The following is a 13462-nucleotide window of genomic DNA, read 5'->3' as shown; positions in this document are numbered from 1 at the left end:
TTTGGAATTTCTAGATTATCTTGCATGCTAATATTGTTTTGGCACATCCATCACAACATAAATATATGTAGTTACATTATATAGGCGTGAAAATAGTAACTCTGGAAAAAAAATCATTCAAGTAGTATCAGGACTATAAAGATACCGATAAAGTGAATTGATGCCATCTCCATTTTATAAAGGTATTGTCAGAGTACCATGGTGCTATGTCATGGGCTCAATTTTCAGCAGTTCTGACTAGATTAGTTATAAAATTCCCAAAGTTCAACTCTGTACAAGGCTCTGTGAACAGCTCAAGCAGTGCAAGGCAAAACCTTGCAAGTCAGGAAACCATCCATCGAACTCTGGGACCTACTCCACTCCACCTCCCCAGATATCGCCTTCCTGACAGAGACCTGGTTGAACCCCTCCTCGGCACCCAACATCGCCATCCATAGCCATCCCTGATGGCTACACGAGCACCCGCAGGGACCTCACCAACGGAACAGGAGCGAGAATCGCCATTTTCCACAGGAACACCTCAGAGTCTCGACCAGCACCAACGACACCCTCAGCACCGCCGAACACCTACACTTCCAGATTCACACTGATCCCAACACCACCCTCAGAGGAACCCTCATCTACAGACCCCCGGACGACGGCGACACCATCGCCGACTTTGCCAGTACGCACACCTTCGCCTCCGCAGACTACATCCTCCTCGGGGACCTGAACTTCCACCTCGAGAACAACAACAACACCAAATCCACCACCTTGATTGACAACCTCACCAACCTTGGACTCAGACAGCTTGTCACAACACCTACCCACTCTGCTGGCCACACGCTTGACCCCATCTTCTCTGGAAGCTCCCACGTCTCCTTCAGCCATACCACCGAACTCCATTGGACCGACCATCGCTGCATCCACTTCACCTCCGGAAACCCACCACACACCACTGCACTCAGAAGATCCCTCACCGATGCTGGAGCAAAGTCACCAAAGACCAGCTAAACACCACCCTCGCCCAAAGTCCCCCCGTAGACCCCACCAACCCAAACACCGCTGCCCTCAACCTTAGACAGTGGATCGACGACTGCGCCAACACCCTCGGCCCGCACAAGAAACTCTCCAACAGACACACCAACAAGAAAGCCAGTTGGTTCACTACGGACTTCCAGGCATCCAAACAAACCTGCCGAAAACTAAAGAAGAAATGGTACCGCGAACAGACACCAGACAGCTACACAGCCCTCAAGAACGCCATACGCAGACACCATCACCATCTGCCAAAAGGGCCTCCTTCAAAGTCCGCCGAGACCACAACGTGTACAACAGCAAAGAGCTTGTCAACATCGCCAAGGAGCTCTCCAATCCCAGCTCCAACACCAGCGACATCCCACCTTCACAAGACCTGTGCGACGCCCTCACCACCTTCTTCCATCGCAAGATCACAGATATCCACAACAGCTTCAACACCCTTACCGCCCCGACAATCACCAAGATCTCCGACCTCAAGGCCACCATCCTCACCGATCCCCTGCTCACCTGGACCAACATAAACAACGACGACACCATCAAGATCATGAACACAATCCATTCTGGCTCTCAGTCAGACCCATGCCCATACAACATCTTCAACAAAGCCAGCTCCACCATCGCACCCCATCTCCGCAAGGCCATCAACATCTCCTTTGAGACCGCTACCTTCCCGGAAACCTGGAAGCATGCAGAGATCAACGCCTTACTCAAAAACTCCAGGGCGGATCCCAAGGGCCTCAAGAACTTCTGACCCATCTCCCTGCTCCCGTTCCCAGCAAAGGTCATCGAGGAGATAGTCAGCAGACAACTGACCCACTACCTCGAGGAGAACAGAATCCTGGATCCGTCCCAGTCCAGATTCCGCAGCAACCACAGCACCGAAAGTGCCCTCATCGCTGTCACTGATGACATCAGGCTCCTGCTGGACAACGGTGAAACCGTGGCCTTCATCCTCCTGGACCTGTCAGCCACCTTCGGCACTGTCTGCCACCACACCCTACGCACACGCCTCATCAATGCTGGGATCAGAGACAAAGCACTGGATTGGACCACCTCCTTCCTCTCCGGCAGAACCCAAAGCATCTGCCTCCACCCTTTTCGATCCAAAGCCACCGAGATCATCTGCGGCATACCCCAAGGATTATTCCTCAGCCCGACATTGTGACGACACCCAGCTGCTCCTCTCCCTCACCAAGGAACCCCTCACTGCCAAAACCAACCTTCACGAAGGAATGAAAGCCATCGCTGAGTGGATGGAGATCAGCTGCCTGAAATTGAACTCAGAAAAGACGGAAGTCCTCATCCTCGGCTCCACTCTCTCGGCGTGGGACAACTCCTGGTGGCCGACCGCATTAGGAGCAGCACCAACACCCACCGACCACGCACGCAACCTAGGGTTTATCTTCTACTCAACACTCTCCATGACCAAGCAAGTCAACGCCGTCTCGTCCTCCTGCTTCAACATCCTCCGCATGCTCCGCAAGATCTACAGGTGGATCCCCACTGAAACAAGAAGAACGGCCACCCAGGCCCTCGTCAGCAGCAGGCTAGACTACGGTAACGCCCTCTATGCAGGAGCCTCGGTCAAACTCCTGAAATGACTACAACGCATACAGAAAGCCTCTGCACACTTGATCCTTGACATCCCTCGCCGCAGCCACATCACACCCCACCTAAAAGACCTACACTGGCTTCCCATCAACAAGAGGATCACGTACTGGCTTCCCATCAACAAGAGGAGCACCTTCAAGCTCCTCACCCATGCACACAAAGCACTACACAACACCGGACCGACATACCTCAACAGACAACTCACCTTCTACACCCTGATCCGCCAGCTCCACTTGGCCGACCTCGCCCTCGCTACTGTCCCCCGCATCTGAAGAGGGACCACCGGTGGCCGATCATTCCCCCGCCTCGCCGCCAAAACCTGGAACACCCTCCCCAACCTCCTACGGCAGAGCCAGGACCGACTTACCTTCAGAAGGCTACTCATGACCAGCAGTAGCAGCACCCCCCTAGCGTTTTGAGACCCTCATGGGGGGGGTAGTGCGCTTTACAAATGCTATGATTGATTGATTGATTGATTGATTTAAAAATAAAACCTTCCAAGTTCAATGCTCACAATGATTTTGTTTTAATAGAGACAACTTCAACAGCCCTTTGTGACAGCAAATTCCCGGATACATCTAGTCTCACCCTCTGAAGCCATCACCCAAGACCTCCTAACATCCCACCCTCTATCACCTTCCTCGATCCACGCCTTGAGTTTAGCTATGCCTAGGAGGACTTTGGTCACAAATGGAAGATTCTGAGCACCAAATTCAACCTCAGGCTCTCAAATATGCCAGACTATACTGACTTAGTGTAACCTTTGCCCACCTTTAGTAGGGCCAATTTAATGTGTTGCGCTGCTTGAATGCACTGTTGTGGTGTATTCTGCATTTGATGTTGGTATAGATGTTACATTGAAGCCAACTAGGTGTCGTTCTAAATTCATAGTTGATCATATCGACAAACTCCATACATTATTAAACCAATCTATTCCAAGAAGCCACAACTGGGGAAATATTGGCTTGTGTTTCCATTCTCATAAAGCTCTATCTCAACTTGCCATTTTGTGCTTATTACTTGTATATGATGCAATCTAGGAATTTTACTTCTAGATCAAATATAGTGTTACCTAAAAAGTGATCCTTGAATGCTTGTGAACATGTGGAACAGGTTTGCTGTCTGGGATATACTCTTTTTAATGTGGACATGGATGACACCATTATCAATCTGGAGAAAGCCAGTTCGAACACCACTTCTACCAGACAATATAATTTTTCTTCTCTATGCTTAGTAACCCTGGGTGTAGTTTGCGTATTAGCGCTACGCGTGGCTACGCGAAGTGCACTTTGCACTACGCGAGCTACGCGTAGCTACGTGAACTGCGCATTGCACTGTGCAAAATGCTGTTCACACTGATTGCACAGTGCGGACAAGCATCCGGCACTGTGCAATCAGTGCAAACCTCATCTGCCGCTCAAGTAGATTTCTTCTCAAGCAGCAGCTTTCTCAACGCGGACTGGTAGTTTCTCATCATGAGCAGTCGTGAGCATATGCGACCACTCGCAATGAGAAAACTGACCTCCCCGTGTTGAGAATCTCGCCGGGAGGTTTATTTTCCACGCTCGCGATCAGATGTTGCTGATCACGAACGAGGAAACAGTCTCGCTGGGATGTCATTTTGCGCGCTCGCGGTCGCCAACTTGACGTTGAGGACCGCGAGCAAGGAAAAAATGACCGCTATGCATGTTTGCACTGTGCTACGTGCAGTCTGCGTAGTGCGAAGTAGCACAAACTTCGCAAACTACGTGAGCGCAGCATAGTACTTCGTCCAGGGTTAATGCTTATTGTTTAGTACTCCTATTTCCTATAGCAGATAGCTTATAAATAGGTCTAGAACCCCAAAGAAAAGAATTTCAATGTGTCGTCCCTAAAATCAAAGTTAGCAAACACAATGAGTTTTCATGAAAAATTAGTAAGCAACCACCTTTTACCTTTCAAACACAAACCATATATATATTCACTGAAAAAACCATAGGTTTCAGGCCTTATATAGTTAGGAATTAGCATTTAAAAAACCTTTAAAATTCACTCAAAAAACTATAAATTTTAGGGGTGTTATAGTTAGCTGGACATTTCACTCATACAAAACTACTGAAATTGCTCCTATATAGTTAGTTGTACTAACTATATTTCGCGCACCCGCAATCCACTGCTGATGATGTCACATATTACATCATTCATGACATGGTCAGTGACATCACTGATGACATCTCAAATGACATCACTGATGACATCACTGATGACATCATCCACGTGACAATCACATACACCTTTTCATACACTAGTAAAATCTTTCATCACTCTTTGTAAAATACAGAGTATCATATTTGAATCCATTGTTACAGCAATACAAGTATCTAAAATGAATTTCAAAGGTTTTTTAAATGCTAATTCCTGACTATATAAGGCCTGAAACCTATGTTTTTTTCAGTGAATTTGCAAGGTTTTTTAAATGCTAATTCCTAACTATATAAGGCCTGAAACCTATGTTTTTTTCAGTGAATTTCAAAGTTTTTTTTAATGCTAATTCCTAACTATATAAGACCTGAAAGCCCACCAGGAATCTCCAGTATGCGCCAGGGGAGTGCATTGCAGAGAGGTGTAATGAAGCCACGCCCCTTTTTACACCTCTCTGCAACGCAGCCCCAGTGCATGTTTGAAAAGGGGGAACTAATTCCCCTTGCATACTGGGGGCCCCTGGGGGCCAACTAGCCCACCTTGAACCGCCAGTATGCGCCAGGGGGCTGCATTGCAGAGGTGTAATGAGGCTATGCCCCTTGTTACACCTCTCTGCAACTCAGCCCCCTGGCGCATTTGCAGAGGGGGAACTAATTCCCCTTGCATACTGGGGATCCCTGGGGGCAAACTAGCCCACCAGGAGCCTCCAATATGCGCCATGGGGCTGCATTGCAGAGAGGTGTAATGAGGCCACACCCTTTTTTACACCTCTCTGCAACGCAGCCCCCGTGCATGTTTGAAGAGGGGGAACTAATTCCCCTTGCATACTGGGGGTCCCGGGGGGCCAACTAGCCCACCTGGAACCTCCAGTATGCACCAGGGGGCTGCATTGCACAGAGGTGTAATGAGGCTATGCCTCTTTTTACACCTCTCTGCAACGCAGGCCACTGGCGCGTTTGCAGAGGGGGGACTAATTCCCCTTGCATACTGGGGGTCCCTGGGTCATATCTTCCCAAACGCCGAAATTCCGAACGATTGAAAATGACTTTTCTTGAGAAACATTTGGATTTGGATTATCATGTCCTATACTTTGGAATTTTTGAAAGACTGACTTTGAGGATGCTATAGATTACTGAAGTCTGCCCGAATTGTGTGGGTAAAATTGATACCTAGTCACTTTGAATAAGAATGTACTTACGTCTCGTCTAACATTTGCAAGAAATATCTAGTTATACGACAACAGGATACCGACATAACTTGAAGGAAATAAGAAGTTCTGTTGTACAGAACGAAACGCGTCAGCTGGCTGTGATACATAAACTTAAGGAAAATAAAAGCATTTGAATATACACCAAGATTCAGCGCTTCAATACGGACTCTAAGTGATATGATTTGATTGGACTTATTGTGCAAGTGGTGCTGTGCCAAACTTTGGAATATTCTCCACTACTCTCTACTACTTACTCTCTACTACTCCACTACTCTCTAATACTCACTCTCTACTACTCATTCTCTACTACTCTACTACTCTCTATATACTCTCTCTACTACTCACTCCCTACTACTCACTATCTACTACTCTCTACTACTCACTCTCTACTACTCTCTACTCTCTACTACTCACTCTTTACTACTCTCTCTCTACTACTCACTCTTTACTACTCACTATCTACTACTCTCTACTACTCACTCTCTACTTCTCACTCTCTACTACTCTCTACTACTCACTCTCTACTACTCTCTCTCTACTACACTCTACTACTCACTCTCTACTACTCACTCTCTACTACTCTCTACTACTCACTCTCTACTACTCTCTCTCTACCACTCTCTAGTACTCACTCTACTACTCACTCTCTACTACTCTCTACTATTCTCTCTCTCTGCTACTCACTCCCTACTTCTCTCTACTAATCACTCTTTACTACTCTCTACTACTCACTCTCTACTGCTCTCTACTACTCACTCTACTACTTACTCTCTACTACTCTCTACTACTCACTCTCTACTACTCACTATCTACTACTCTCTACTACTCACTCTACTATTCACTCTACTACTCTCTACTACTCACTCTCTGCTACTCTCTCTACTGCTCTCTACTACTCTCTACTACTCACTCTCTACTCTATTACTCACTCTCTTCTCTCTACCTCTCTACCTCTCTCTACTTCTTTCTCTACTAGTCTCTACCTCTCTACCTCTATCTCTCTACCTCTACACCTCTACCTCTCTACCTCTCTCTACACGCACACATATACACATATATATATGCATATATATGCATATGCATTTATGTATGTGTATATATATATACATACATATATTCATATATAATCTGCATATATATATAAATACAAATATAAATGCATGCATACATATACATATATGCATACATATGCATGTTATTTACATGAACGTTTAAAAAACACTAATAAAAGCAAAGCTAAAAAGCCACCTCATTACAAACAGAATGGCTTTAACTTAAACGAGGGCGAGATCTATTGCATTTTCAATGCTTGTTTACTTTGGTTCCACCAAGAAGGCATTCAGATGTGTCACACATTTGCCATAAATTCTGAATGTTAGCACTCTAGTTGCTCATTAGATCACTGTAGTAAAGCTACTGCTCACCAGGGAAGTCTGCTGCTAATCATACTTTCTATGGCAAAATGAACCCCCTCATTTTGTTCCTTTTTAAATTAAATGTTTTCAGACTTATCACTTCATTCCAATCAAGATGGCTTCTGGTGTGCCATACTTTTGTCATAAGTAAGACTGTTAGCGCTCTAGTTGTTCTTTAGAACACTCTGGGGCATTCTGTCATTGGGCTATACTTGGGCTACATCTGGGTGATATTTGGGCTCTTTTGTCTCTGGTGGCCATCTTGGGAGACTGCATGTCAGAATTTTTGAATGAAATAGAAGAGGATTTGGGAAGTCACTCAAAATGTGCCCTAATTTTTCTTTCTGCAGCACTAATCATACTTTCTATGGCAAAATATACCCCCTCATTTTGTTCCTTTTTAAATTGAATGTTTTAAGAGTTACCACTTTATTCCAATCAAGATGGCTTCAGGTGTGCCATACCTTTGTAATAAGTAGGACTGTTAGCGCTCTAGTTGTTCTTTAGAACACTGTAGGAGGCTGCAGTAGAACACAAAGGAATCAACTGACAGTCTCTGTCCTTGTTGGATGTACATGTTTTACTGAGAATGTCAGATTTCATTCTCACATGACTGAGAAAGATAATGTGAATTTACAGAAAATATGCTTTCAGTTTAGCTTATAGATCCCCTTCCAAACCACTGTGGGAAAAGCATGAGATAATAGTTTTCTTTCAAACATGATTCATGATATCCCAGCAGAAGGCTTTTTCACTCTTCTCTGTTTCTGTACCTCTCTTGCCTCTTTCTACACCTCGCTTGCACCTTTCTGCACTTCTGCTGCCTCTTTCTCCATCCCTCTCTCCTCTTTCTGCATCTCTGTTGCCTCTTTCTCTACTCTCTTGCCTCTTTCTGCATCTCTGTTGCCTCTTTCTGAACCTCTGTTTCTTCTTTCTGCACTTCTATTCCTTTAATCTGCTCCTCAGTTGTCTCTTTCTGCACCTCTCTCTTGGTTCTTTCTGCACTTCTCATGCCTCTTTCTGCACCTCTCTTGCCTGTTTTTCCACTTCTCTTGACTCTTTCTGCATCTCTGTTCATTCTTTCTATATGTCTCTTGCCTCTTTCTGCATCCCTCTAACCTATTTCTGCACCTCTCGTGCCACTTTCTGCAGTTCTCTTATCTCATCTGTACTTCTGTTGCTACTTTCTGCACTTCTCTCACCTCTTTATGCACTCCTCTTGCCTCTCTGCACCACTCATGCCTCTTTCTGCTCCCCTCTTCCCTCTTTCTGTACCTCTCTTGTGTCTTTCTGCACCTTTCTTGCCTCTTTCTGCACTACACTTACCTCTCTGCACTTATCTTGCACCTTTCTGTACCTCTCTTGCTTCTTTCTGCACCTCTCTTGCCTATTTTTGCACCTCTCTTGCCTGTTTCTAGATTTCTCTTTCTCTGTTGCTTCTTTCTGCACTTCTCTTGCTTCTCTTGGCACCGCTCTTGCTTAATTCTGCACCCCGCTTGCCTCTTTCTGCACAACTCTTCCCTGTTTCTACACCTCTCTTGCCTCTTTCTGTACCTCTCTTCTGTCTTTCTGCACTTCTTTTGTCTCTTTCTACACCGCTCTTGCCTGTTTTTGCAGTTCTCCTGCCTCTTTCTGAACTCCTCTTGCCTCTCTGCACTTCTCTTGCTTCTTTCTGTACCTCTCTTGCTTCTTTCTGCACCCCTAGTGTCTCTTTCTGCACCACTCTTCCCTCTTTCTGCACCTCTCTTGCCTGTTTCTGCTCCTCTCTTGCTTTTTTCTGCACTCCTCTTGCCTCTTTCTACACCCCTGTTCCCTCTTGCTGTACCTGTCTTTCTGCACCTGTCTAGCCACTTTTTGTACTTCTCTTGCCTCTTTCTGCACATCTGTTGACTCTTTCTGCACATCTGTTCCTTGTTTCTGCGCTTCTCTTGCTTCTTTCAGCACCTCTCTTGCCTCTTTCTGCTCCCCTCGTCCCTGTTTCTGCACCTCTGTTGCCTCTATCTTTACCTCTCTTGTGTCTTTTTGCGCTTCCCTTGCCTCTTTCTGCACCGCTCTTGCCTCTTTATGCAGTTTTCTTGCCTCTTTTTGCACCTCTGTTGTGATTTTCTGCAATACTCTTGCTTCTTTCTACACTCCTCTTACCTTTTTCTGCACTTATGTTGTTTCTTTCTGCAGTTCTCTTGTTTCTTTCTGCACCTCTCTTGCTTCTCTCTGCACCCCTCTTGCCTTTTTCTCCAACCCTCTTCTCTCTTTCTGTACCTCTCTTGATTCTCTCTGCACCCCTCTTGCCTTTTTCTCCAAACCTTTTCTCTCTTTCTTCATCTATCTTGCTTCATTCTGCACCTCTCTTGCCTCTTTCTGTACTCATCTTGCCTCTTCCTGCACCTCTCACATCTCTTTGTACACCTCTATTGCCTCTTTCTGCACTTCTGTTTTCTGTACATCTGTTGCCTCTTTCTTTATTCCTCTTGCCTCTTTCTGTACCCCTTTTGCCTCTTTCTGCACCTCTGTAGCTTCTTTCTGCACATTTATGCCTCTCTGTGCACATCTCTTGCTTCTTTCTGTGCCTTTCTTCCTCTTTCTGCACTTCTGTTGCCTGTTTCTGCACCTCCATTACCTCTTTCTGCACACCTTTGCCTCTTTCTGCAACTCTCTTGCCTTTTTTGAACCACTGTTGCTTCTTTCTGCAGTCTTCTTGTCCCTTTTTTACCCTATCATACCTCTCTAGTGTCTTTCTGCACTTCCCTTGCCTCTTTCTGCACCACTCTTGCCTCTTTCTGTACCCATTGTGCCTCTTTCTGCACCTCTGTAGCTTATTTCTGCACATTTATGCCTCTCTGTGCACATCTCTTGCTTCTTTGTGTGCCTTTCTTCCTCTTTCTATAATTCTGAGGCCTGTTTCTACACCTCCCTTACCTCTTTCTGCACCACTTTTGACAATTTCTGCATGTCTCTTGCCACACATCTGCACCTCTCTTGTTTTTTACTCATATATTTGACTCTTTCTGCAACTCTCTTGCCTTTTTTGCAACACTGTTACTTCTTTCTGCAGTCTTCTTGTCTCTTTTTTCATCTCTCTTGCTTATTTCTGCACATCTCTTGTCCCTTTCCGTACCTGTCTTGACTTTTACTGTACCTCTTTGCCTCTTTCTTCATCTCACTATCGTCTTTCAACACCTTACTTGCTTCTTTCTGTGGTTCTTTAGTTTCTTTCTGCACTTCTCTTGCCTCTTTCTGCACCTCACTGTCTTCTTTCTGCACCTCACATACCTCTTTCTGCACATCACTATCTTCTTTTTGCAACTCACTTGCCTCTTTCTGTACCATTCTTGCCTCTTTCTACACTTCTTTTGCCTCTTTCTGTACCTTACTCGCCTATTTCTATACTTCTCTTGTCTCTTTCTGCACCTCTCTTGCCTCTTTCTTTACCTCACTTACTTCTTTCTGCACCTCTCTTGCTTCTTTCTGTACCCGTCTTGCCTCCTATTGCACCCCTCTTGCCTCTTTCTGCACCCTCTTCTATGTTTGTGTACCTCTTTTGCCTCTTTCTACACCTCACTTGCATCTTTCTGCACTTCTGATGCTTCTTTTTGCACCCCTTTTGCCTATTTCTATACCCCTCTTGCTTCCTTCTGCACCTCTCTTGCTTCTTTCTGCAGATCTCTTGTTTCTTTATGCACCTCTCTTGCTTCCTTCTGTACCCCCTTGCCTCTTTTTCTACTTTTCTCCCACCTATCTGCACTTCTCTTGCTTCTCTCTGCACCCCTCTTGCCTCTTTATGCACTTGCCTTCCCTCTTTCTGCATCTCTCTTGTCTCTTTGTGCACCTATCTTGCTTATTTCTGCACTTCTGTTGCCTCTTTCAGCACTTCTCTTGCTTCTTTCTGAAACTCTCTTGCTTCTTTCAGTACCCCTCTTGCCTCTTTCTGTACATCTCCTGCCTCTTTCTACACCCTTTTTTACTCTTGCTGCTCCTGTCTTTCTGCACCTCTCTTGCCATTTTCTGTACTGCTGATGAGTCTTTCTACACCACTGTTGCTTGTTTCTGCGCTCCTCTCGCTTCTTTTTGTACCTCACATGCTTCTTTCTCCATCAGTACTGCTCCTTTCTGCACCCTTCTGCCATCCTACTGAAGCTCTCATGACTCTTTCTGCAGGTCTCTTGCCTATTTCTGCACTTCTCTTGCCTCCATCTGTACCTGCGTTTCTTCTTTCTGCACTTCTCTTGCTTCTTTCTGCACCTCTCTTGCTTCATTCTGCACCCGCTTGCCTCTTTCTGCACCCCTCTTCCCTCATTGTGTATCTCTCTTACCTCTTTTTGCAGTTCTCTTGCTTCTTTCTGCACTCCTCTTGCCTCTCAGCACTTTTATTACTTCTTCCTGTACCTCTCTTCCGTTTTGCTGCACCCTCATGCTTCTTTCTGCACCCCTATTGCCTCTTTCTGTACCCCTCTTCCCTCTTTCTGCACCTCTCTTGCCTCTTTCTGCTTCTCACTTGTTTCTTTCAGCACCCATCATGCCTCTTTATGCATTTCTCTTGCCTCTTTCTGCACCCCTGTTCCCTCTTGCTGCACCTGTCTTTCTGCACCAGTCTTGCCACTTGTTGTACTTCTCTTGCCTCTTTCTGCACTTCTGTTGACTCTTTTTGCACCTGCGTTGCTTGTTTCTGCGCTTCTCTCACTTGTTTCTGCACCTTTCTTACTTCTTTCTGAAAACATGAAAACATGACTGTCCTCAAGAACGGCACCCGCACAAACCACCAGCTGATCCGCACCACCAAAAGAACAACATTCAAAGAACGACTAGACAACAACACCCACAACAGCAAGGAACTCTTCAGCATCGTCAAAGAGCTCTCCAACCCCAGCGCCGGAAACAACGACATTACTCCCTCGCAAGACCTCTGCAACTCACTCGCCTCCTTCTTCCACCGCAAGATCGCCGACATACACAACAGCTTCCGCGCACCGCCCACGCACCCAACCACCAAACCAACGCCCCCCACCACCACCCTACGCAACTGTACCCCGGTCAGCACCGAAGACACCACCTGCATGATGAACACCATCCACTCCGGATCCCCAACCGACCCCTGTCCCCACCACGTCTTCAACAAGGCCGACTCCATCATCGCACCCCAACTCCGAGACATCATCAACATCTACTTCGCCACCGCCACCTTCCCGGAGAGCTGGAAGCATGCCGAGCTCAGCGCCCTCCTGAAGAAACCGACAGCGGACCCCACCGACCTCAAGAACTTTCGCCCCATCTCGCTCCTCCCTTTTCCAGCCAAAGTCATTCGAGAAGACCGTCAACAAACAGCTCGCCGCCTTCCTCGAGACGAACGGATCCCTCGACCCCTCACAGTCCGGTTTCCGAGCCAACCACAGCACTGAGACCGCCCTCATCTCAGCCACCGACGACATCAGATCCCTGCTCGACAACGGGGAAACAGCTGCCCTCATCCTCCTGGACCTCTCTGCGTCGTTCGACACTGTCTGCCACCGCACCCTAATACAGCGCCTCAGCAACATCGGAATCCAAGTGAAGGCAAAGGAGTGGATCATCTCGTTCCTCGCCGGAAGAACCCTGAGAGTCCGCCTGCCCCCGTTCCAATCCGTGGCCACCGAAGTCATCTGCGGCGTACCTCAAGGATCCGCTCTCAGCCCCACCCTCTTCAACATCTACATGAGCTCCCTCGCAGCTATCGCACGCCAACACAACTTGAACATCATCTCCTACGCCGACGACACCCAGCTGATCCTCTCCCTCACCAAAGACCCCGCCACCGCCAGAGACAACTTCCAGGAAGGAATGAAAGACATCGCAGAGTGGATGAAGACCAGCCACCTGAAACTGAACTCAGACAAGACGGAAGTCCTCATCCTGGGATCTTCCCCCTCCGCCTGGGACGACTCCTGGTGGCCCCCCGCCCTGGGCTCCACTCCCAAGCCAACGGACCACGCACGAAACCTGGGCTTCATCCTGGACTCCTCCCTCTCGATGACCAGACAAGTCAACACCGTCT

At 46.9% G+C, this 13462-nt stretch overlaps 1 protein-coding gene across 1 annotated transcript in view; it reads left to right on the top strand.

The window, feature by feature from the left end:
• The window catches only part of LOC144797780 (hydroperoxide isomerase ALOXE3-like), a 541969-nt gene that overhangs the window by 157551 nt on the left and 370956 nt on the right, over window positions 1-13462 (top strand). The window lies entirely within an intron of this gene.

Source organism: Lissotriton helveticus, chromosome 12, assembly GCF_964261635.1.
Source record: "Lissotriton helveticus chromosome 12, aLisHel1.1, whole genome shotgun sequence".
NCBI lineage: Eukaryota > Metazoa > Chordata > Amphibia > Caudata > Salamandridae > Lissotriton > Lissotriton helveticus.
The sequence above is the reverse complement of the archived record's forward strand: the minus strand, read 5'-3'. Positions and strand labels throughout refer to the sequence as shown.